A 27,367-nucleotide genomic window follows, 5' to 3' on the forward strand; every position below is an offset into this window, starting at 1 on the left:
AGATTAGTGAAGGTTCCACCATCCATCAAAGTTCAGCACCATGGCCAGCGTCCTACAAGCAAGAATAGATAGATGCCTTTATTTGTCACATATACATTAGAGCACAATGAATTTCTTTCTTTGCATAATCCAACTTTGGAGTTTGGGGTCAGAAAACAGGGTCATCCATGACACAATGCCCCTGGAGCAGTGAGGGTTAAGGGCCTTGCTCAAGGGCCCAACAGTGGCAGCTTGAACCCTGATCCTCCAATCAACAGCCTTAACCACTTGATCCACCACTAATAAAAGATAGTTGCAAGCACCCACAGCTTGAGGACAAATAGTGCATTATGCCTCTCTATGCAGTAGCCTTTGAGGAAGGGAAAAGTAACGGAAGTTAGTCAAGAAAAGGGTAGGTATGAAGGCAGGAAAGGGGAGGCATGCGTTTCTGATCAGAAGCTCTTAACACCTAAATCCTGCTCCAGTTGCACAAGTCTATATTTTTAGTTGACAAAATCCTTAGACTGTGACAAAGGAAGAGAGAAATCAAAAGCACCATAGTAAAAACTTACCATGTGATAATGGTATTTTTCTTGGTAGTTTCACCTGTGCATATCACTCACCCTGCACATTTCAACAACACGGGGAAACTCCTGTCATTTTCATACTTGTGATTTTTTTCTTCAGTACTATGGTCCATTTTCTCCCAGAGTTTTGTTATGTTTGGTGAAGTGTGAAAGCTGTTTTTGATCCCAAGAAATGGTCCAGGGAACCAATTGCTGGTCATCTTGAAAATGGCAGACAGGGACTTGCCTCCACTGAACCGTGGTGTCATCTGCATCAGGTGAGAAAGTTATCCACTCTCAATGCTGAATGATGAGTAATATGACTCAGTGTTACATAAATTCCTGTTTTTAAGTTTAGTAATGACTGAGAAAGACTTGTAATGGACAGGTGATAGAACACCTTACAGATACATAATCCAGATGTTTATAGGATTGGACCATTGAAATTAGTTCACTTTGTGTTGCAAACTGCTTGCATACAGTATAAAGCTTGTCTAATTTATCTCAAAACGTGCTGTTCTTGAAAAGTTGATACCAAAGGAAAACATGTGTGCACAAATGTGATGTATAGATCAGCATTTTCAGCCTACACAACCAGAATCAAGAAACAAGTATTTAGGCCAAGTGTTTAAAAAAATGCCCTAAGGGGACACTCTAATCTCTGGTCTCTGGTCTCTGATGATAAATACCTTCATTGTATATATGAATGATTTTCTTAATGTTGAGCTGTAGGCAAAATCACATTGCAAGTGCTATTATGAAGAACCAGACAAGAGCTAATGATATTTCAACACGCAGAGAATTTGGCCATGAAATAGGGGCCATGGGTTGATGCCAGTTCCTTACATCTTGTAGCACAATTTGACGAAATGCAATGAACTCTACGTTGCTCCTGTGAATCTCTGCCAATAAATACAAGACAATTTAGTAAAATCAATCAGCAATGTGATACAAACTAAGAACAACAACATTAATAACATGCACATTCAGTGTCAGTCACAGTGCACAATCATCAGTCCTTCAAATGGGTAGAAATTGGAATACATTGTGTAGCTTCCAACTGAGATTTCTCTCCCAGAGAGTAAAACTTTTGTCAACTTCAATCATGGAGCTTTTTGATAACTAGTAGGAAGTCTGAATAGACATGAATTTCAAACTCACTACAAATATACATGAGACTGACTGGAGTTTTATCCCATTCAGTGACAAAAAAGATGCAGTAAACATATCCATCAGTGCAGCTGCCTGGATTAGAGCAGCATAAAGGATGTGAATATAACATTTTCTTTACTCTGTCTGGGAACTCGGGAATTAAATATGGATGTAGGCAGGGAGGGAAAAAATAACAGAAAAATGGAACTATTCATTTGAAAGTAGAATGAATGATGAATTTTATAATTAAATGTACTAAAAAATAATTGTTTTTGCAGCATATTCTCAAATTAAGTTCATTATTAGTATATATATATATACTATATATATATTCTGATTTCTCATGACGTTTTTTTCCCTCTGTTTTATCTAACAAATGCGACTAACAGGCAGAGTTTACAATCTATTTGACCAGATGATTTAATAATAATAATATAATATGTTTAATTTATATAGCGCCTTTCCCAAGCTCAAGGACGCTTTACAAGGTACAGTATTTCAAGACAGATGAAATATATTTGAATATATTTAATTAATCGAGTTAGAGCATCAGCAGCTAAAAAACAGCTTTACTTTTCACTAACAAGAACTAATAAGCAGAGATCAATCCTTGGGTTATTTGTTGATATTTACAAATAAGGTACTGCCAACTGAGCACTGTGTGCAGGGCTCATAATGACCACAGTGTAACCATGGCTACCCATAGAAAATGTCAAGCTTCCTTAAAGGTTAAACTAGAAATGGAGTTATAAGATGAGAGGCAGAATGAGCGTGCGAAGCAAATGTTATCAATATGCATAACAACTCACCTCAGCACATCAGAACAGGTTAAAGGATTAAATCCCTCTGCCACCCACAAACCTCTTGATAAACAACTGCGACTAATGGCTATTTAATACATGCTTGACTTTTTGGTTTGAAAAAAAAATAACACCAAAATTATCTACATTTAAATGAAATCTTGGCCACACTATGTTTTTTAACACATATGCAAGATTCAAGACATGCTATATTGCAGATATTGCAGAACGGGTGGTTCATATAGAGATAGAGTTCAGTTTCATTTAGGACTGTATTCAGAAGTGCCAAGTCCAAAAGTTTACATAGAGAATGTTATGCACGTGTTTAAGCTCATAATGTTTTTTGGCAGCCCATTCAGATTATTGAATTAGCCCATTCGGTTTACCCCTTAAAGGTTGCCAGATTTTACTTGAGTAAAAACATTAGTGAGGGGATTTCTTATTGTCTTCTTTAAACACAATTCTGAAACAAATGTGTTGTAGTATATTTTCAATGCAAAATCTGGTCTAATTTAACAATATTGTTTTAATAATGACAATGATTTTGTTAATTGGATGTAAGAAAAACATGATGATGGCTTGAAGGACAAGCTGAAAAAGCATACAGTACGTCTGCTACACTTACGTCTTACTTTAAGTTCGTTACTTTGCATCTATGAAGAAGTTGGTGTTTCAGACAACTTGGTCCTGAACACGTTTCTGATTAAAGGATGCTAAGTGTGAAACAAAAATAAATCATGGACTATAAAGAAAACATTACTATTAATGAATTAATAGAATTATATCGATGTAGTTCTTATTGGGCTCCAGAGTGTATTTACAGCATACAACATACATTTCAGCATAAGCTACTGTGATTACATCAAACTGTCACAAGCTGTCTGTCCAAGGTCAGAACTGTGTATAACTGAGCAGGCAAGTCTCCATAAGCATATCTGACTGAACAAACTCCATCTATCCAGTCTCTAAACCGCTTATCCTACACAGGGTCACATGGAGCCTGGAGCTTATTTCAGAGGATTCTGGGTGGAAACCCTGGACAGGACACAATCACACACACTATACGGACAATTTAGTGATGCCAGACTACCAGACATGTCTTTAGATTGGGGAGGAAACCTGAGTGTGGGGAGAACTCAACATGCAATCTCCACACATGCCAGGGGCAGAAATAGAAACTCCATCCCCAGTGGTACAAGGCAAACTGCCAAGCCACTGTACCCCCTGCCTGTGTGTGAATAGAATTTAACTCTGTATTTAAGTCTGAGGTCTGAATACCAACGAGCACAATTTCATGATTAAATCCTCACTCTGCTCATTTAGCTTAACTCTGAATGTGGCCTGTATTGCAGATTCCACTCCCAATGGCTTGGTTACCATAAAGAGAAATGAATTGAAAACCAGAGAGTAATTTGATTCAGTACAGCCTTGTGTACAGCACTTACACTCAAGACAGCCCTGGGGTGCAATAGAAAATAGAGAGAGAGAGAGAGAGAGAGAGAGAGAGAGAGAGAGAGAAAGATGGATAGCAGGGGACTGAGAAAAGAAAGAGAGAATGGAAAAATAAATGTTCTGATGACAAACCACTCCTCCCCCAGTACAGATATTACAATAAGACCAATGTGTGGAAGAGCCAATACATGCCAAATACCTACTGATCCATCAGCTGAATGAGCTGTGAATGATGGCCAACATGTGCAAGGCATTTCATGTACGTTTCTCAAGCTATATTCCGACAATAGGATTAGACGCTGTAAAGTGGTCTGAATACAAGACAGATATATTGATGAGAATATCCTTCAGCACAAGGTGAACACAGAGAGACCCAGGGGAAGGCTGGCTGACTCGGCTTTGTTTTAAAAGCAGCTGCAGTCATGTAGAGAACAGAGATAGATCACACACAGCTTTTTTGTTCTCATCTTCTCTGTAAAGATCGAGGTAGGAATCTCTGCAGCTGGAAGGCCAGTTTTGTGATGACAAAGACCTTCAAATATCACCAACTATCCATACATAATGAGTGTCTGGAAACTGGATTGTTAGCCATCTCAGGTCTAATTCTGTTTTCCTCATTCTGGCCATAAATCAATTCATTGTCTTTCTGTGAGGTTTGTATTCAGCTTGAACTTTGTTAGAAAGGTTTAGTACAGCTTATTCGCAGAAGTGAACATTTTCATGCTGGAGAATTCATCTAAAGACACTGCCTCAAAAAAAACAAAACAAAAAAAAATCCTCAATTTCTAAGATTTTAAATGAATTGCACTTTTTAATGGAAGGTCATTTATGGAAGCTTCTTAACAAATTCTGCTTACTTTAGTCTTTAATTGCCAGCTAATTAATGTTTGTATTCTTCCATATACAAAGCCTCATTGACCTTCATCCAAATTATGCGCGACAAAGAAACAAGAATGAAAAGTTATTACCTCAGTATTATATGCTTCTATGTAGCATTTCATTTAAATGGATTCAGCATATAAAGTAAACTTAATAGACCCCATAATAAACTCTATTTACTGTATACACACACACACACACAAAACAAACATCATATGGGCAATGGTGCATTTCACATGGTGCTGATAGATGCAAGTTAAATGTGTCCGCATGGATCATACAGACTGATACAAGAACATTAGATCACTTTTTTCTTTTTCATGCTGCATTTTCTCTATAATTTGGTCTAATTTGGTCCCTCCCACAAGCCAGCCCTGTCTTATCATATGACAGCTACCAGCTGGGGAGGTTGACGGCTAGTCCAGGCTTCCTCCGAGACATGAGAAGTCATCTTTTTAAACTTCTGCTCACAGGGCAGTGTAACACACTCAGTAGAAATCTTTATCTGCCTACCTCCTCTTACATGAGCTCACAGATACCTAGGATAGGCTAGTGTTGTAATGATTGACAGTGGAGATAGAGTATACTCCTTCCCTTCCAGACAGCACGGACAGTTTTTGCTCTCTTGGACTCGATTGCTGTGGCATTACTGGGATTTGAACTCAGAAATCTTGGCACAGAAAAGCCAATAATAGCTGTGCTACACATCTGGCTTTTTCTACTTCTAATCCTGTACATAAACAGCTGACGAGCTGCCAGATGTCCACCAGAGCACATCATCTCAGTGAAGAAGACTTGTTCATTCAAGTTTGTTCACCTTATTGGTATTTCAATGATAGATCGTCTCACACTTCAGTTGTTGCTCATGACTTGTGACATCACCGATTTTCCCAAGAGGGTTGCTTCAGTGCAGAGGCCCACTGACTACTGAAAAGGCTTACAATGCAGATTCATCATTAGTTCATCATCGGACTATCACTGTATATGAACGTATAGAGTACAAACAGACTCGTAAATAAAATAGAAAATAGAAATTGTAGAAAGCTGGACAATAATTCTATTTATTAGTTGCATAGGGAGGAAAGGAAGAAGATGTTTATTTGTTTCTTGTTGTTTGGATAAATTAGCTTATTTGATTAGTTGGAGAGTTGTTCTAGTTATTTTCCTGGTCAATTTCTAATATTAAAAATTCAAAAAGCAAACACAATTCTGGTCTAGCAACCCTTTTTTATATAATACCACCTGATGTAGACTTGGTCATCCATCCATCCATTCATCCATCCATTCATCCATCCATTCATCCATCCATTCATCCATCCATCCATCCATTCATCCATTCATCCATCCATCCATCCATCCATCCATCCATCCACCCATCCATCCATCCATTCATCCATCCATCCATCCATCCATTCATTCACCCATCTATCCATTTTATTTAACACTTATCATACACAGGGTCATGAGGAACCTGAAGCCTATCCCAGGGGATTTGGGGTACAAGACAAGGTATACCCTGGACAGAGCATCAACCCATCACACACTACAGACAATTCAGAAGTGGCCACCAGTCTAAAAAAGCATGTCTGTGGGAGGAAAGGGAGTAAACAGAAAAAAAAAACAGAAGCTCATAGAGAACATGCAAACTCCACAAACACAGGGCAGGGAAAGGAACTTAAACCCCCCCCAACCCCAGAGAAGTGAGGGCTGCAAAGTATTTTTTATTTGGTGTTTCATATGTTCCACATACTTTTTGTGTTCTTTCATTTTCTCCCAAAAATATGGCAGTAGCTTGATTGGTGGCTCTAAATTGCAATGTCTGTGAATACATTGTGTGTGTTAGTGTGTGTACATAACGTGTATCCATTTATTGTGTATTCCTGACTAATGTGTTCCTAGAATTGTCTTCCACAAAATTCCTGACCAAGTGGTTACTTAATGAGCAAATCTATAAAATAAAGATGTAAAATTTATAAATTAATTTAATAATTAATAAAATGTATACATCATATTGAACAACGTATTTTACATAGAAACGTAGACTTCTGTAGTTTCATTTCTAGCCATTTATTATGTTAAAGGTTTAATGCCCAGCATCTCAAAACATCTGTTCTTAGATACATTTTTATAGTCTTGCGCTCTGAACAATTCAATGTTGTATCACTGCAGCAATGGCTGTAAAACAGAGCTAAAACATTGGTTTATGCGCAGCACTGACAGTTTTCTCATCAATCACTACGGAGCAAGAGAGGAGACTTAAGATGGATGAGGAAAGTGCAACCAATACTGTACTGAATATTTAAATACTTCTATTAGTTTTTAATAAAAATCGTCCTAAATACTAAGTGACTAATGGAGAGAAAAAAAAAAGATGTAGCAGTTTCTAGTTATAGTGAATAGAATATTAAATTGTGAAGAGAAAAAGTTTAAAACTCGTAAGAGATGCGAAAAAAATGTGTGGAAGGTGTGTGTGATTTGAAGGTGGCAAAAAAGAAAACGTGGAAAAAAAAAATGTGTGTGTGTGTGTGTGTGAGAGAGAGAGAGAGAGAGAGAGAGAGAGAGAGAGAGAGAGAGAGAGAAAGTATGCAATGGAGTGAAAGCGAAAAGGAGGAAAAATTAAGCTCCCCAAAGATTTGCCAATAATCAAATGATTATTTTTACACATCCCTCTCTGTACTTGATAATTGGAGCAGGATCACACATGTCAGAAATTCTTAATGTTAATGCATGTCTCACTTCCCTCTTTCCTCCTGCTTTGAGAGAGCAACGCTTCAAAGCATAAACACTTCAGGGGAACCTGATGAAGCAGCAGCTGAAGGAGGAGTTAAACGTCAAAAGCCCATTCAGCTTCTATTCTCATTAATCAAGTTACGGCTCAGGGACTGACGTCGGAATCAAAAGTGGCAGAGACGGCCCTCTTTTTTGAAACCTCTCCCCTGCGGTGTGTGTGTCTGATGCCCCTGAGAGAGAAGGAGACAGCCTGTGGACAGCTCTGTCCAGCCAAGACCTCATGCTCCAGCTCTGCACAGATAAAAACAGCTCTGTGGAGGATTATTAATGATCTCTAAAGAAGCAACAATGGCACAGTAGGGTCCTGGGCACTTATGCCATCCCTGTCAGAACATCTAGAAGATCTTTCCAACAGAAAAACAATGCACCCGAATACACAGTCACATCCATGAGTTATCACTAACTAAAGCAGTTCATATTATGATCTAAGAATACAAACTCGTTCAAATTCAAATCATTCAGTTGTTTTAATAATAAAAAAAAATATTAGAAGCAAAAAACGTGCATTTACTTAATTTTTGAAAATGGAACGTACAATTTTTAAATAATAAAATCAATCAAATTATGTCTAATCAAAATGTTTCACAAAAAATGATGCAGAATAATTAGAATATTTTTTTTTAAAATAAGTTTTTTTTTTTTGTTTTTTTTTTTTAAGTTTAAGTTTGTTTGTTTTTTTCTCATTAATATTAAATAGTAATATTTGGCTGAATTTGTTCCTCAGTGTTTTTTCTTAAACGCACACACATACGCTTTCGTATTAACATTATTTTTATGTGACATACAAATTATCAAAGATTTTTAACTAAAATTATTTTCGTGTTTACGCTTGAATGTAAACATCAATACTTTACTGAAATATCAAATCAAATCAAATCAAACATCCTTCACCTCTATGTAACTTTTTACAATATTCTGCATCATTTAAAAAAACAGGACGACTCTTTTTTTTTTTTGTTTTGTTATTCTACTAGCTGTAGGTGATAATCTTGTTAAGCAGTAGGAGTTTTGCTGCGTTTTCTACTTCCAGTAAACAAAAGTCAAACTTTATCAATTTATATTTGTGAAAAATGATGGTGTTTTTGAATTGATCAAAACAAAACTACAAATCTACCTTAAATTACATTGTTGAAAAAGTATCAATAGCTTGATTCAGCCTCTCAGAAATCTAATGCATTTTACAGCTCATTTAGTTGTCATTTATTTTGCATGCTTTTATCCACTCAATATAGTTATTATGTAGACGGTTGTACGCTCATTATGTTCGTGGGATCGATTGTTGTTAACTTAACCCTCTACTGCTCATCATCTTCTTAAAAAAGATTTTGCATTTTAGCTGTTCAAAATGTTTGTCTTGTTATTTTTGGAAGTATTCAGAGGGGGTATGTTGCCATATGGCAGCACTGTACAACAACAAAAATACGCCTATTTAATATTTATTTTTGACACTGCTGAAGCAGAGGTACACATCCCATCTGGAGCTTTGAACTCTGGTAATCTTCTTGCAGCCAGGGCTTGTGCGTGTTCCTTTTGTAAAACAGATTTTTCTACTTTCAAGCTGGTCTATTCTGACTTTCATGCCAAATCAATCCCTCCGTCTGACCACAATATGACAGAGCTACTTTAATCAGAAGGAGGAAATTGTAGTTTATACAAGTTAGGCATACAGACGCGCAATAACACGGTTAATAACATTTAAACCGGGGGTGTCCGATCTTATCCGCGAGGGGCGATTAAACAGGAGCCATATCTGATTCTACACGTTTAATCAGTATCATTAGATTCAGAATACTTTATTAATCCCCAGGGGGAAATTGGGTTTGTTACCAAAATAAGAATACAAAAATAGAGACTTATATACAATATATAGACAATATATCCAAAAGATAATAAATAAAACTAGGATTTAAATAACTTTAAATCCCTATACCGAGAAAAGGTGTATTGTTGCACAGTGAGATATGTTGTTGTACAGATGAATTATAAAGTTAGATGAACACAGGTAGGAAGGATTTCCTGTGTCGCTCTGTGGAGCACCTTTGTTGGATGAGTCTGCAACTGAACAACCTCCTGTATCTGTCCAGGAAATCATGGAGCGGGTGAAAGATGTTGTCTGAGATGGCCAGTAGCTTAGACAACATCCTTCTTTTTGACACTACAGTCAGAGAGTCCAGCTCCACACCACAACATCACCGTCCTCACGGATGAGTTTGTTCAGTCTGTTGGCATCAGCTACCTTCAGTCCGCTGCCCCAGCACACAACAGCAAAAAAGACAGCACTGACTACAACAGAAGAAATCAGTTCACACCGGCTTTCACAATACTATTAGGTGTCGAATGAAAACTTGCACCCTCACCGACCCTTTCTGGATAGGACTGGACACTCTTGACCTAAACGCTCTTCAAAAGTCTCCTGTTGCTGTTCCTGTGCTTATTATCTGGACTTCCTTTGTTTTTTCACTAAAGTTCTCAGAGAGATTACAGGTGAGATCTCTACGGAAAGAAATCCCGTTCTTTACCTAAATATAGAGCAATTCCATGTATTAAAATATGTTTAAACCTTAATACTAAAATCTTCAGAAATAAAAAATAAAAATTAACAATGCGCTTTTTCTTTCCGTATAGCTTGATGGATTAGAGGTCATATCATGTTCTTCCCTCGCCGAATTCTTTAACAAGATCATTTCTTTCCATGCCAAAATATTCTTATATATATATATATATATATATATATATATATATATATATATATATATATATATATACAGACAGACAGACAGATAGATAGATAGATAGATAGATAGATAGATAGATAGATAGATAGATAGATAGATAGATAGATTTTATTTCACCACATAAAAAAGTCTAATTTGTAGTACACTAGATGGTTGATGGTAGTGTACATAGTGCATAGTGTAAGTGCATAGTGCGTATTAAGTCATTTGGGATGCAGCCACAGTAAATTTCCATTTTCTTTCTTTTTTTCCCTATAAAAGTTTTTGGTTGTTTTTCACTTAATTTTATATGTTGTAATTTGATGAGGACATTGAAGATTTTTACCTCACAAAAACCTGTTATTTTATAAAGAGTGTGTAGACTTTTTAATATCCAGTGCTTTCTTGAAGGATCTTGCTTACAGAGTATTGTATACCGGACATTTCCACAGTCAGTCAGAGTTCGGAGTGTTTCTATCCATTTTGTAAGTGATCACAGGTTCCATACATAGAAGTCCATGTAAACATGCAATAAAAATACCAAGAAAGTTGTCTAATAGTCCATGTATACAGAGCAACAGTATCCTGTCTAACCATGTATTTGGATTTATATAAGAAGCAGCTAATACGATGTACTGCCTGGCTGGAAGCGTGTTGAAGGAATACCAGTTAGCTTTATACTCCAAAATAAATAGAAGTTTTGGTGCTCATTTTGTTGATGAAAAATGTCCGCCAACAGGCTTCACAAAAATCAATCCCATTTTTCACAACAAATAAAAGAAAAAACAACAACAATTGATTGGACTAGTGAGAGTGAAACCATTTCCCTTTCATCTTGGAACACTGGATTAGACGGAATTCATTAAAATGCACATTAATCCGATAAAAGACAAAGTGAATGGATGGCTGTCATCTCTGCTCTGCATATGTATGCTAACGCTTCAAAAGTGGAAAAAGATGCTGTCTAATTCTTTATTTGTTGGCTATTGTTTATTTTAATGCCTAGGGAATGCTGCTTTTCTAGTGTCTGTCTCATTAGGACACTAATACAAACTATCCAGAACTGGTCTTGAGTCTAAACAAGGATGTACAAGAATCTTGGATACAAATGTAATTATATGTAATTATAAGTAGTATTATATGAACCAGATAATTATAGAAGTATTATAAAAACTAGAATACTGGGAAAGCATGCACAGGTAACAAGAAGACCACCAATACACCAATAAACCTAAGCCATATGACCAAAAGAATGTGCTTGATAAACATCTAATTCCAGATCTAGTAATAAGCTCTAATCGTCTGGGAATGGTTTCCGTTTATGGAGATTATGGAGCTCTCATGGCTGAATAGGCAAATCCTGAGTGCCATGAGAGCATTAGTGAGCCTAAAGGTGTTCAGTGGATCTGTGAGAAAGTTCTTCCACTCTTCTTCCAACCTTAACAAACCATGTCTTCATTGTCATTCTCGAAAAATTTCAGAAATACATTTCTTTTCTTATTCAGAGCAACTTACATTTGATCTCATTTTATACAACTGAGCAATAGAGAGTTAAAGGCCTTTGCTAAGTGACCCAGCATTGGCAGATTTATGGACCTGGGATTCAGACTCACAATCATCCAATTGGTAACCCAACACCTTGACCACTAGGCTACCACATCCCTGAAACCATAATGAAAATCATAATATGACAGCAAACAATTTCGCATTTTCTGCCAAATGCTGTAAATGTAAATGTAAATGTAAATGCAAACAAACACATTCTGGACTATTGGGTGCAACAGTTTGGAGAAATCCCACATATGGACTTGTCCATGTGTCCGCAACTTTTTTTTAATTTATTTTTTTTTTTTATCTAATGGAGGAAAAAACAAACATAAAAAAACAAACAATAACAAAAACGTGAAAACTATTGACATTTGTAACACTAGCATAACCGATATCACCGGAGTTGATTTTATTTAAAGTGTATAATGTGTAAAGTGTTGGACATTAGAGTACTATTAGTTTTAAATAGCTGGACTTAGATACAGAAAACACACATAAAAAAAACAAAAAAGTGAAAAAATCATCTGCTTTTCCATTTAAGAAATTCAAATTTGGGAAGTTATATATTTGTGCTTTTGTTGCTTCAAATGAAACTATAGCCCTGTTCACACTGCAAGTCTTAATGCTCAATTCGGATATTTTGCTCAGATCTGATTTTTTTGTTTGGCTGTTCACATTACCTTTTAAAATGTGACCTATATCAGATACCAGTGTGAACTGTTTGCTGTTTCGAACTGACCCGCTTGCACAAACGAACAATAACAATGACATCACACGCAGCATGCCGTTGCGCTAAAGTAAGCATTATAAGCATTAATGCTTATAATAAATAAGCGAAATAAGCATTTTCGCTTTTCTTTCTAAATGTTTGTGTAATAGCAGCACAAAGACGCAGTGTTTTGAAAATTTTCGGATGTCGTGGGCAACTTTTGATTATTTGATCCATTTTGTAGGCGTAGTCACGTTTGTGTGCGTACTCGCCGGCGCATAATTGTGACGAATGTCGATGTAGATTGACGTAAAAGTCGCATCAAATCCGCCTTGGTTGTTCACACTGCGGCCACATTGGAAAAAATTAGATTTGGGTCTGATTCAGACCAACATATGGAAGTGGTATGAATCTGATTTGAAAAAATCAGATCTGGGCTAGATTTGAGTGTTCACACTACTCCTGAAGAAGTCTGACCTGGTCACTTGACCCCAAAAAAATCCGATTTTGCCACTTTTCCCTGCAGTGTGAACGGGGCTTTAATCAAGACTAAAACTAACAATAATTAAATGACTAAACAGATGTACTTTCATCGAAAGTCTAAGACTAAAACTAAATTCAAATGAATTCAAATTCAAATTTAATTGAATTCAAATTAGACCGTAATTACAGTAACCTCGAGATCGTGCAGCTGAGGAGATCTAACTAGCATCTTAGAGTTACAAATACATCTAAAGAAAAAAATTGCCAAATCCGGCTTATTAATTGATGATCCGTGTGCTAACACCATTTCCTCATCTGCAGTGTGTATTGCGCATGTCTCATTCTCCTGAAAGACCCATGTACATAAACAAAGCTGTAAAATGCTATGACAGCTTTCTAACCTAAGCAGTTAAGCAAAGAAATCTCTTCTCAACACAGCACTTTGTATCTATAAAATGATTACAGATTGTTAGAGGTTTTAGGGAAACCCCTCAATGGCTGACGCGTAAAGCTTAATGGTTTTAGGAGTCAGATTTTTCAGTTTATGTTTTTTTTTCTAAGACTGTCTGGAGGTGTTTTCTTTTTATCTATTAATGTAAAACCAACTGTCACCTCTCCTGTTTTTCATAAATATAGCGACGTTAGCCGTGTCGAGAAGGGGGATATCTCGTCTCCCGTTGATGATATCACTTGGTTCCATTCCACAGCACATAATCATTCTGCCCAGTCGCCGGCAGCCACACGCCGTGTGCTTGCAAATCGATAAGAGGAAGGTGAACGTGAAGCAAGCAGAGTTGTTCTGTTTCCAGCCTAATGTAATAGGGTCACAGTGCCCTCTCCGCAAGCACACTGTATTTTCGGGTACGCTTTTAACACTTAACATGCATAAAAAACAAAACATGTTCACAGAAAAAATTATTACAATGAATAAGCATTAGTACTAAATAAAGAAATAGATGTAGAACAGAACATAACGATGTACTGACCATACAGTGACCGGTAATTGAAGCCTCAACAAATAGCAGTTAGCATAATGAATCAAGATGTAGTTCATTTAATCAATTAAGTAACGATTGCCCGTGTATCTGGATCCGATCAAATTAATCAGATGAAGATTATATTTCCCAGCATAATGTAACCAGATTTAATAAACATAATATTAATTAGATATATTAAATAAAACGATCTGCAGTTTCATATCGGGTTTATTTTATTGCTATAATTAAGACAATACAAAGTGATTTTATGTTGTTATTTATCCTGGAATTTCAGTTTACCTTCGTAGCGCCATGGAATATATAGATTTATATATGACAAGCGAGATCACTAGGAATGTTTAACTAATCTTAGTTACTTGAGATATTTACTGATAAATTTACTTGGTTTACAAAATATAAAGAGATCAGTAGTTTAAAGCGCCACGACTCCTACCAGGATAAAGTAGCGATTAAGGATGGGTGAATGAATGAACAAATGCAGATCCATGTGAACAAACTGTACATCCCCATGGTTCATTGTTTCATATCTGACCGACTGCATATTTCATCCAAGGAACATCTAAACTAGAGGGAATAAAACAGAGGTGCTACTGATCCGATATCCATGAGCGATATCAGCATATAATCAATAAAATGGTGGATCTGATTTCAGGGAAACAAGAATGATACAAACCATGAGAAATAAATCCTGTAACAAATTGAGGTAGAAACGTTTTTTTTTGTTTTGTTTGTTTGTTTGTTTTCAAACCCGTATTTTTTGTTAGGACTGATTTTTATTCGATTTATAATTTATTATAGTCATTTTTGTTATTGCAGTGTAAGATTTGTAGGTGAAAGCCGCAGTGTTACAGTATGTGTCAAGCTTCAGCTATAAAATGATTTTCAAACTTAGTAGTTTTTAAGGGGTGCACGGTGGCTTAGTGGTTAGCACGTTCGCCTCACACCTCCAGGGTTGGGGGTTCGATTCCCGCCTCCGCCTTGTGTGTGTGGAGTTTGCATGTTCTCCCCGTGCCTCGGGGGTTTCCTCCGTGTACTCCGGTTTCCTCCCCCGGGCCAAAGACATGCATGGTAGGTTGATTGGCATCTATGGAAAATTGTCCGTAGTGTGTGATTGCGTGAGTGAATGAGAGTGTGTGTGTGCCCTGTGATGGGTTGGCACTCCGTCCAGGGCTTATCCTGCCTTGATGTGCGATGACGCCTGAGATAGGCACAGGCTCCACGTGACCCGAGGTAGTTCGGATAAACGGTAGAAAGAGAGAAAGAGAGAGAATGAAGTTTTTAAAGAAAACAAAAATCGGACAGCTGACACTCAAGGCATTGATATTCATTTAAAAAAATATTAAAGTATTTTTTTTTTTTGTAACTATGTTTATAGGTGATTTCTGGCTTTGGAAACCAAGTGATTGGTTGAACTGCCACACAGGATCTGCAACAGAAGCCAAGATGTTTAAAAAAGATGTTTAGGGTCTCTGAACTTTTATACACCAATCTGTTCTGCTTTTTTGTTTCTTTTTTAAATGGTCAGTACGGTCAAGTGAAGCGTTTTTGCTAGCCCGCAATCTGCAAGCTGATGACCGCTGATATAAAGAAAGGTTATAAAGAGTAGAAACAATAAGTGAAGAGAGAGACTGAGAAAGAAAATTGACCGGGTATTCAGAGTGACCCAGGATGGGGGTAAATTTCTGCCGTGGTCACAGTGAAGAATGGCCTGATCTGTTTTGCACAGCATTGGGCAAGAAGCAAACCTCCACAAGACAACGTCTGCTGAGATGGAATTAGAATTATCTATCCACACGGACACCCACACATGCAGACAGGGTGGCCAACTTCCCTGTGGTGAAGTGTCTGATTTGCTAGTTACCATCTTAAATGTCAGTGTGTTTCCCTAGAGCTTGTTTGTGAGTTCTTACATATTATTGCATGATTCAACTACGACTTGTCTTGTGTTCATTCGGTTTGGCTTTTAAGATTGCTTTTCAACCACAGGAGCTATAGCTGGAGATATAGATGAACCACTTAAATGTAAAGCCAGTGAACATTCTTTCCAGGCAAGGATAAGCCTCGGTGCCTCTGTTTTGCACAGATGTCGGAACATGATATACATTCTAAAAGGATTTCTCATGCTTTCTCTGGATAGTTCTAACTTTCTACTTGGAAGCTTTTCTAAAAGAGAAAGAGTGTTTTCAGGAATCTCTTAGAAGAACAAACAACTTAAGGCACTAATTTTAGCCTCTTTTTTAATGAAAAAAAAAATACTAAACCATAGGGATGGGCGATATGGCCTAAAATCCATATTGCGATATACATTGCAGCCTCTTGCGACAACGATATATATTGCGATATATAAATTATAATAGAACCATTTCAGAACAGGTTACACAGACCCTTAGGAAAGCCAAACTGCTAAATGTATTTTTTTTTTAAGAAATACATAAAGAAACGTATGTCGTTTTGAGAACATTTATTGTGCAAAAGCAAAACTGTGATTATACAACAAAATGTTGCAGATAAATAAAAGTCTTTCCTTCTAAAAGGCACTATACTTAGTTTAAGTCCTTGGTTCTTAAATGCCACCCAATTTGCAGAGAACAGAAAAACTGGTGTCTTTTTAGTTAAGGAACATACACTGTACTGAAAATACTTCCAGTATTAATTAGGCAAAGAAAATTCATTCATTCATTCATTTTCTACCGCTTATCCAAACTACCTCGGGTCACAGGGAGCCTGTGCCTATCTCAGGCGTCATCGGGCATCAAGGCAGGATACACCCTGGACGGAGTGCCAACCCATCGCAGGGCACACACACACACTCTCATTCACTCACGCACTCACACACTACGGACAATTTTCCAGAGATGCCAATCAACCTACCATGCATGTCTTTGGACCGGGGGAGGTAACGCATTTGGTTTTAAACATTTTGTTCTCCTAATGAAATTAAAACTGGTGTCTTGTTAATAAAGGAACGGACACTGTGAATTAGCTCTTAGCTGGAACTTTTGCCCCAAACACTCTACAGAGTTTATTTTTCTGCTGCTCGTCGGACGGCTTAAATCCAAACCAAGTCCAAATAATAGATGTTTCGCCGGTCTTTTTCACGAGCTCCTCTGTTTCGCTGACGCTTTCAGCCATGTTTATTCAAGATGACGAATATGATGATTCGTTGCAGCCGGCTGCAGCTCGTGGCTCTAAATTTCGCGGGTAGATTGAGTCATCAACATGCATTATCGCGATAGTGCAATAGAATTAAAATCTCTATCATAGGCCAATTTTGTATCGTTTATATCGCATATAGTTTATATCGCCCATTACTACTAAACCACATGCATGGAATCATTGGGGGGGGAAAAACTGGAACATGATATGATTAAGATTCATTAAAAGAAATAATCTTCTTTGAAATAAAGATTACCACAGAACCGACCGGAGAATTCGCACCATCATCGTGCTCGTGTCCGGGCAGTGCTGTTATCTACAAGTCACAGGACTTCAGCTCGTATGATGAAATATGAATTTTTACTCAATTTTCTCAGGATGCCTCCGGAACCAACAGCTTCCAGCTCCCACATATAAATGGATATGGATCTGAAGGATGTGAGACATGACCGAACCGCAGCCTACGGGTCTTCTTTTAAAAGTACTGCTTTGCGAACATATGAATTTCGAAAAAACACCACACAAAGATCTCGGCATTCTGTCATTTGTCTAATCTACACTTACAATCTTCTTTAGCCTTGAGCTGTGAGACTGAATAGTAAACAGTGGATTGTCGAGGGGTTTTATTTACAGGTGAGACTGCAGTGCAGTAGATCTTGTGAGAGTAGGTAAAAGCTGTGTGGCACTGATAACTCTGGGTGGTGTAAAGCACATGCTATATGGATTGTTTGATAAAAACAGGACTAAAAATCTTAATTCTTTTTGCCACTGTCATAAATAAACTCTTATCTCAGAAAGGGGAGATTTTATATAAGAAACAAAAAAAGGAGTTAACACCTGAAAGCTTGGATTTTTTGTTGCGATGATGCGTACTAAAGTATCTAAGAATAAAAATTAATTAGACTTATTATTATTATTCTTTTACTGGCTTTATCTCATTACTAACAAATAATGAGCTTGTAATTGTATTAAAGATAATCTGCATGATGCGCAATTAAGAAGGGACAAAGCATATGTGTAGCTACATTTAGATTTCACTGCTTAAATCACTGGATTTTTATTACCAACAAAGAGACAAGCTCTGCGATGTGAGAGGATAAAATGAAGCTGCTATCAGACCTCGCAGTATGCTTCACTGAAAAAAAAAATATGTGGTCAGATTTAACTCCTTTTCCCAAGAGCCCAGAAAATGGAATTTGCATCAATGTTGTGGTGTCCATGATCAAAATTCCTTCATCATATCACACTTAACAGAGCTTTAAAGGTGGGGTCTCTGTTTGCTTCAGAAATGCTTGAAATGCTTCAGAAAACTGCGTTGATCCGCCAAACAAAACAAAAACAAAACTAACGTGTAGCCAATGAGCAGAAAGGGGCGTGTCTTGTCAATATGGGTGTGCATGTGTGACATTAGCAGAAAGCGCTTTTAACATTGACATGGCGGATAAAAACAAAGAAAGCGAAGAAAGGCTAACGATAAGGCAAGAAGCAGGACCCGTGTTAATATACGATCAGCTTTCCAGGGCTGGAGAGAACTGAACGTCTTCCGCGTGAAACGGAGATAAACCTTTCACGGTACAACACACGGTACTACAAAAACACATTTGTATTACCATAGTATTGCTCATTGAGTTCATTTACTGATAAAAATATCCCCTCGGCCAGCTGCCCCAACAGGTTCCGCCATAATTCTTAAGTCTGGGTTATACTTTGGGTTATACTTGTCTGGTGTATGTGTGGGCGGAGCTATCAAAACAGGGGTGGGACCCATTTGGGTTAGGGGCGTGTTTGTTTTGGTGATTTCAAATGTCAACATTGGCTTTCAAACAACGGAGACCCCACCTTTAAGTTTGTAATTTTTCATAAGTATAAGTATAAGTGAAAGTTTATATCTTCAAAATAAATTTTTATATTAAACCCATTTCTGCTCTCTGAGACCCCCAAGTGCTTGTTCATAAGAATCTAACATTTTGAAGGTGTTATCTTCAGCCTTTAAACCGCTGTGTGACGTTATCCCAACAGACAGAAAAACATCTCACACTGAACATCAGAGTTGCGGTGATAAAATAATACATTTGCTTATACTGATTAAATATGATATAAAATTGAAATGTACTGGTAATAAGGGTTAAAAGAAATATGAAGTATATTTGACATAAAATACTACAATTCTCAGCAAAACCTGATTTTATTTTAAGCAAGTTACTAATGACTAGACTGAATGATGTAGAGTGAGCGTGATCATGTAGTATCATTTAAAGCGGTTACATTGTGAAACCTCACAAGGATGTTGGCACTGATGGGAATTATATCTATAGAGTTCAATTTATTTATTTAAAACATGCATGGTAGAACATTGCAGTGGTAATGTATCTGTTGCACCACGCCAGTCTTATGGGTTTGACTGCGAGCTCGCGTTTGACTCTAATCCAGGCTTTAAAAATAAACTCTCAAATCAAGTTGGATGTATGAAAACTAATTGCAATAAAATTATTCATTTCACATGGAACTGATGTACACATTTTAATTACACACATTTATAGCATTTGGCAGACACCCTTATACAGAGCGACCTACATTTATCTCGTTTATACAACTGAGCAATTGATGGTTAAGGGCCTTGCTCAGGGGCCCAGCAGTGGCAGCTTGGTGGACCTGGGATTTGAACTCACGACCTGCCAATTGGTAGACCAGTACCTTGAGCCCCCCAAAAATTAAGTAAATCCAGTGAGCATTCCTTTTTTAATGTACATGGGAAACAGTGTCAGACATTAATGTACTGCGGATGATTATTGTGTACCATATTGCCTCTATATATGTGTGTGCATGTGTGTGTTTGTATGTGTGAGTGTGTGTGTGTGGTAGGGTGGGGGTCTAGGCTGGATAATCAGGCATGCTGGTAAAACATACCCTCGAGTTCTCTTAAAGGGTTGAATTTCCTTAGACGACAGCTTGCTGATCCCGTTACTGATACTGATACTGAAACTGATACAAGCTACTGACACCAAAAACATTGATTGATAAAGATCACCATCAGAAACTATAAATAACTAACTACATTGATTGGATAGTGTTTGGGGCTATACTGGCTATCACAGACACTGCATAAATATTTTAGGAAGCCATACTAATGGATATATGTAATGTTTATGTTAATACATTTACATTTCTGGCATTTAGCAAACAAAATTTTCCAGAGTGACTTACAATTTATTTCAATTTATACAAATGAGCAACTGAGGGTTAAGGGCCTTGCTCAGGAGCCCAGCATTGGCAGTTTAAGTAAATTTGGGATTTGAATTCATGACCTTCCGATCAGTAGTCCAACACCTTACCCACTACGCTACCACATCCCTTAATAGAAATATAAGAAATTATTATGGGCCCATCTTTAAAATTCAATTTTTCATTCTGGGTGTCAGAAAAATAGTGTAAACAAATAAAAATAGTAAATCTTCAGTAAGTAGATAAATAGAAAGGCGACAATTGTAGGTGCAAACTTTTATTGTGTATTGTGTGTGAGTAGAAGAAAAAAAAAAACAGAAAAAAATATACAGGCTATGAGCACAACTATTGAGTTCACAGCAAAAACAAACAAGCTTCACAATGGCTGCGTCTCAATCAGTAGCTCAGTCAGGGCACTGATAAGAGAGACCATTTTTAAGTCTCCCAATCGCTAAAATCCTATCAGTGCACTGGAACCTTCACTCCTTAAAAATCTAAAAATGCACCATAAAAACCAGGGAGCGTGCTCAATGCTCACTATGTTCCCTGACTGGAAATGACATCATATTTTCTGAAGGCTTTCAGCTTGAATAAGATGGCAGATGAAATCTCAGCTTACAAATTGTCTACAAATGTAAATATATTGTTATCGTTGCTCGTGTTAGTGGTCGAGAACTTTAGTCGGCTTTCTATATTCAGTTTGTAATTTTTAAAAGACGCTATTTGAAGTACCATGATGGAAACATGAGATTAAAAACCAAAACAAATTTATATCACTTTTAAAACATAAATAATTTATATCTTTAGGTTTTTGCAGTGACTGATTTTTGACTGTGACTGAGTGAGTGAAATTCGATTGTACACAATATGCTGATTCATGACCTAGGGAACTAGAGAGCTGATTGAGACACAGTCAATAAAACCCTGAAACACAGAAAATGACTGGTGCTTATTGGGGAAAATGTGACACAGGTGAGGGTTAAGACATGTGATATTGTAGTCACACCTTCGGCACTATCATGTCGCTGAGCGGTCTAATGATTATATCCGTTTCTAAAAGAAGTGTCCAAGTAAATGTTACTCAACTGGCATACAGGTCAATTAGCATTTAAAACTACTATGAAGCACCACTCCAATACAGCTTACTTATATGCAAAATGCCATACAAATGAATGATTTTAATACACTCAAACTAAAGTGCTAAAATTTGCATTTATAACACTGAAATGATTCCATCACACTCCTAACAGTTCCAATGTGCCTGCTTGTGATCCTGAGATTTTCTCACTACTATTATTTGGAGTTTCTGATCATGTTCTTCACCATGGGCAAGTGAGTTTCCACAGAGTTCCCTGGTTTCCTCCTAACTCCCATAACATACCAGTGGATAGTAGGTGTGAATGACTATGTAAATGAGTTTGTTCCTGGTGCTTTGTGATGGACAAAAATCCCATTCAAGGATCCTAAAATAAACTCTGGATTCACTGACCTGGATAAAGCAGCTACTGAAAATGAATGAATGACCACTGTACTACACATCAACAACACTTTTCAAAGTGTCACTAATTTGCCATTCATAAAAAAATAGACGACATTAAGAGTGTGAAGGCTATAACCAGTAACATAAGTTTTGATGATAAACAACCACATCCAGTGACACTATCAGACACTTCAGCAACTATAATCAGTGGAATAACCAGTAATAAAGTGTAACAGCTATAACCATTAATGCTATCAGTGACAACAGCAACTATTGTGTCGCTTAGCCAGACCTCAGACTTGTCTCTACAAAACACAGAGTCAACCATTCAACCATCAATTGTTCAAAAAGTTCTGCAAATTAATGACTGTATAACGTGAACTTTACATAATTTATAAAATCCAGTTTAGCTGATCATAAGCTCTCATCGTCACAGTTGTAAACACGATGGCTTCCTTCTTCTGTGAGGAAGATCATCCAGTCAGAAGAATCCAACCAATCAGATGACAACTTCAAAACTCCCGTAGCGTTTCTTATTTTGTGGGCCATAAATATTTACATCATACGTACAGCCAGTGGTTTGCGGGTTTGATGTCAAGTAAGTAAGTAGCACCTCTTATAACCAGTTATAAAGAATAAACGATATAACTAGTGACACTAACAGTGACCTCAGCAATGAAAACCAGTGAATTAATCTGTAATAAAAAGTAACATCTAAAACCAGTGACAATAACAGTGACTATACCAACTATAACCAGTGAATCAACCGTCTATATATATAGTAACAGCTATAACCAGTGACATAACTGAGTTTTTTAACTAAGTATATCCAGTGATGTCAACTGTTTGTCTAAGCAATCTTGGTCAACTATTATGGTCCATGTGGCACACACACGCATACACTCACACACATTCATAACACAAAATATGGCAATAAAACACAGTTACACACTTAAACATGGTCAGCTGCATGGTCAAAAAATACTCCCATGAGGATTTCCCATGAAATCCTCACACAGTTCTCACACCGTGGACAAAAGCAGAGGGCAATCCCTCATTCGGCATCCCGTGAAAACAACAAGAAGCGCCTCCACGCACAACAAACAGCAGACAACAGCCGAGACGTCACACATGGTCACCGGAGCTTGGGGAGGAGGTAGAGGGAGGAGAGTGACTGCTGAAGGAGAAGTGTGTGTGTGTATGTGTGTGTATTATCCCAGTGAGACACCTGCTATTTTTGTGCAGTAGAGGCAGCACCTGCATGAGCGGCCTGTTGTGCTGATGCCCGCGTGCAGAGCGGCGATAACAGGGAGGCCATTCATGAGCAGCGCCTCTGAGCCAGCCCTTCTCTTTCTCCCTCCTAACACACACTACACTCCATCTCTCACACACATGCCAAACAGTGTATTCTCCACCTCACACATATACACACAGTACTTCCTCAGCCTCCAACACACACTGCTCACACTCTTTCACTTTCTCAGGTTAAGACACACACAGTCTCCCTCAATCCCAGACACACAGACATGCCATCACCACATTAACTTTCCTTTCCTCTCTCTCTTCTAACACACATACACACAATGCAAGCTGGGTTTGAGGTAAACTAAAACCTTCAACTATCAATTACTGAACCTGAATGAAAAAGCGTCTCAAACATGATATTAAAAATTCAACTCATATTTGATGGATCTTTCTGATTATGTAAATTGTTATTGATGTTGAATTTCTTGTTACTGCACTAAATTAAAAGTTTCTGGTTAAGATTGAGTGTGATTTCAGGAAAAACACTTGTCTGTGATCCTATTTGGTTCAAATTAGAGGACCTGTGCTAGTTTAGCTAGCTAACTTACCTAAGGCTAGTAATAAGCAAAGCTTTGCTTGTTATTACGTATTTCGTTAGATTTAGCTACCATTATATAAATTATTAAGATCAGGACTGAGATACTGAAATCTTACTCATGTCTACCTGTGACAAATAGAAATTTAACAGCTACTAACTAACTGCTAAATGCTAGCTATTTGACATGACATGAATTAATATAAATTGTTTACAGTTCGCAGTAGCTAGATGTTAATCCATAGCTTTTGGGATTAAATTAAATATGACATTGCTTGGTCATCACAGTACCTCCCGAAAACATCATAAAAATCTCTCATTTAAATAGATTGTTTTTTATGGTTTAAAATGAAAAGGCCAGGTGTATGCTAACTGCTTGTAAGTCCGTAGACCTGTTTGGGTAGTGCTACTCATAATTATTTCAAGCCAGTGTCTCTTTAAATTGTAAAATAAATCCCACAGACTACATAATCTAACTACTCATAGTGTTTCCTACTCCTTTCAGTAGGCATTATTATTAGGCTGTTTGTTTTTATTGACATTTTATTGACTTAGACAAAATCTGTCAGGTTCATTTTACCCGTCAACTTTTGATAATGTTTCCAGGCTGTTTCCATTACTGTAACAAAATATTTTCATGACTGTAAGAAAACTGATAAATCACTAACCACTGGTTAAGTTTTTATCATTGAAACATTTTAGTAGTCACCACATAATGTGCTTTCAGATGAATAATAAATAATTAATAATAGCTAGGAATTTAAGGAGTTAAAATAAGAGCATATTCACTTAGCAATAAAGCGATTACCTTGCAAGGATGTGGTCTGCATTTCAAATCAGTTAGTCTCGATCTTGAAAAATCAGATACATGTCTTATCCAATAAAATCCCATCTAAAGTTATTAAGAGTTCCATTCAGAGGCGTGAATTTTTCAAACTAACCTTTAAGCATTCAGCTTTTCTTTCTGATCTATTATTAAACATGGTTTTCACCTTCTCTACCTGATGCCACTCCAAACTCCTTTCAATCAGTGAATAACAGGAATCAGGCCTTCACCGCTCTTTGGGAGAGAGTGCAAAGCCAATTAAAAATGGTGCAATTACCATTCACAATAGTGTAAAAATGAACAGACAGTAGTTGATATCAGAAAGTTCATATCTGTATACAATGAACAGTATACTCCCTGGTTAATTTGCAATACAAATTAAAATATCAAAATGATGCTTAAAGGCTGTATGATGACAGGGTTACACTTAGCTTCAGCTCCAGACTAACGAGTCTGATGGACGGCATCAATAAGTCAGCATGTGTTTTTTTTCTCCCGTGCTTTACACTAGATCAGTGGCTTTCTTCTGAGGAAAAGGATTTCTATCCATACTTATTTCTCTCATCAAGTCCTCAGCTGTTTAATGAAACTCGTGGACTCTTTATTAACTTTGCTGACTTACAGCTTTATGCCCATGAATCCTACAAGCCAGAGAAGGAGCGACAGAGTGCCAGAGAATGAGAAAGAGAGAGGGAACAAAGAGACTGAGTGCTGATGAAAAGAGAATTGAAGGCAGGGCGTCAGCGTAAAACACAACATTACAGGCCTGTTCGAGTTGACACAACACCTTAGGTAAGATTGAAGCAGATAATGTGCCAGTCTCAAATGAAAAAGCCATCAACATCAACAGAGCAGTCGCTGCTGCAGAGCAGGATGTAAATGTGAAGATCTGATGACATGTATACTTATTAGGCAATGTGAGACTGATTGGGTGTTTAGACACTGGGCTGCTTTTTGGAGCAATATTTATCTAGTTCTTATTTCCCTTCCAAAGGGTGATCTGGTAGATTAAAAAAGCTGATGAATCTTTCTCTTATCAGAGGTTCAGAATGCCCAGGAAAAAGGATTAAAAAATGAAATCTGCTAAGAGACCCTTGATCTTGATCTAATGCTCAGATCTTCACAGGGGCCCGTGTGTAGGCTATGATTTCACCTATCTGTGTTAACACCCTGCTGCCTGAGGAACTGAGGCTTGAATATTACATCTAACAAGACCTCAAAACTAGGAAATATATATTGAGCAATAAACTGAGAGTCAGTATCGTTGTGCACTTGCTCCATACCACTGCGGGACAGAGAGAGAACTGTGGATCTTAAACATTAGTCATGCACAGAATCGGACACTCAAAATGCGCACATTACGCGTCCATGTTGCGGCTTTACATAAACAAGCATGCACTTTATTTTTTTTTTAACACCGTGTGCACAAATCGGCTTCTTTTTGCTCACCTGCTAACTTCTACGTCGCCGATTAGATCTTCTGCTACAGGATGCGGCGGGGATAAAACCCCGGAGCTCTAGCGCGCGCGAACAACGTTGTGCGACTCCTGTGTGAAGGGATTCAAAGCGAGTAGTCCGATTTTCTCCCTTTTGACACCTGCGTCGTGTTCAGATCACACAGACGGATGCGGCGGCATCCTTCTCTTTCTTGTCCTGCACACCACACCACAGAAGCCGTTCCTTTTTCCCCGCTTTGTGCACAGTATGTGAGCGCGAGACGCTCGTTGCTCTTGTGTCCCCGCGCTGCACGTGCTGTACGGACAGATCGGAAAAGAGACAGAACGGTAGGTGTGGCGGAGAAACCGGAGCAGTCAGAAACACGGCGTGGTGAAGAAGCGGCGCAATTGCGCAAAATCGGTTAAAGCGTACGCCGTTGTCATTGTGCACAACAAAAAGAGAGAGAAACACACCTTGTTTTCTTTCTTTCGGTCTTTAGAGAGCTTCTGTGTAGACTCACGAGCCGGTTATGAACAGCGGGCGTCACAGAAAGCGGATCGATGCGGCGTGTGCTTTGGCTCCTCTCCAGATCAGCGCGTCAGTCCGCTTGCTGCCTTAAGCGCATTTCCGAATGCGTGCGTATTTTAGCTTTAACACACACCACCGGGCAGGTAGTGCATCAGGAATAGTTCGTGTCAGCCTTGCACACCTACACACACATAGACACACACACGGGAACGCGATGGTTTGTTGCTTTGGGATTGCTAGAACGATGAGAATGAAGCTTTCTTTCTATGTCTTTCACACACATAGACACACACACACATAGACACGCACACACATAGATATACACATAGACACACACACAGACATACACACGTAGACACATGCACATACACTCACACACACACACATAGACACACACACTAGTCCTATACAAAATAACTGGGCAGCTCTAGTTCATTGTGCTCGTTTACATTTTCAGACTCATTATCCAGTAAATACCATCAAAACAATGCAGAACCAATTAGGCATTCATAGATTATATGAGCATGATCATGTTATATGACCATTATATGAACTGGGGAAAATGATCCTGAACGCTCAGGAGATTCAAAGCTTACTATCATTAATACAACACAATTTATTACTGTAGAGCATTAATTCACCTGAACATTAACTATAGAGCCTACACAAACAAAAGTGTGTACACAACAATTTATCACAGTTCATGTTCTTTGAAATCCTTTGAAATTCAATTTTGTTCAAATTCATATACATGGAGATTCATTATACATATAATGTATAAACACCAACCCCACCACTATACCCAGCC

At 37.7% G+C, this 27,367-nt stretch overlaps 1 protein-coding gene across 1 annotated transcript in view; it reads right to left on the reverse strand.

Annotated features, from left to right (window-relative positions):
* Positions 1-26,720, reverse strand: part of sema6ba (sema domain, transmembrane domain (TM), and cytoplasmic domain, (semaphorin) 6Ba) — a 132,845-nt gene extending 106,125 nt beyond the window's left edge. Inside the window, exon 1 of the mRNA XM_060871121.1 lies at positions 26,044-26,720. The gene's annotated coding sequence lies outside the window, so the exon portion shown is untranslated. The remainder of the gene's footprint in view (positions 1-26,043) is intronic.
* Between the last annotated feature and the right edge of the window lie 647 nt (positions 26,721-27,367).

Source organism: Tachysurus vachellii, chromosome 1, assembly GCF_030014155.1.
Source record: "Tachysurus vachellii isolate PV-2020 chromosome 1, HZAU_Pvac_v1, whole genome shotgun sequence".
Lineage (NCBI taxonomy): Eukaryota > Metazoa > Chordata > Actinopteri > Siluriformes > Bagridae > Tachysurus > Tachysurus vachellii.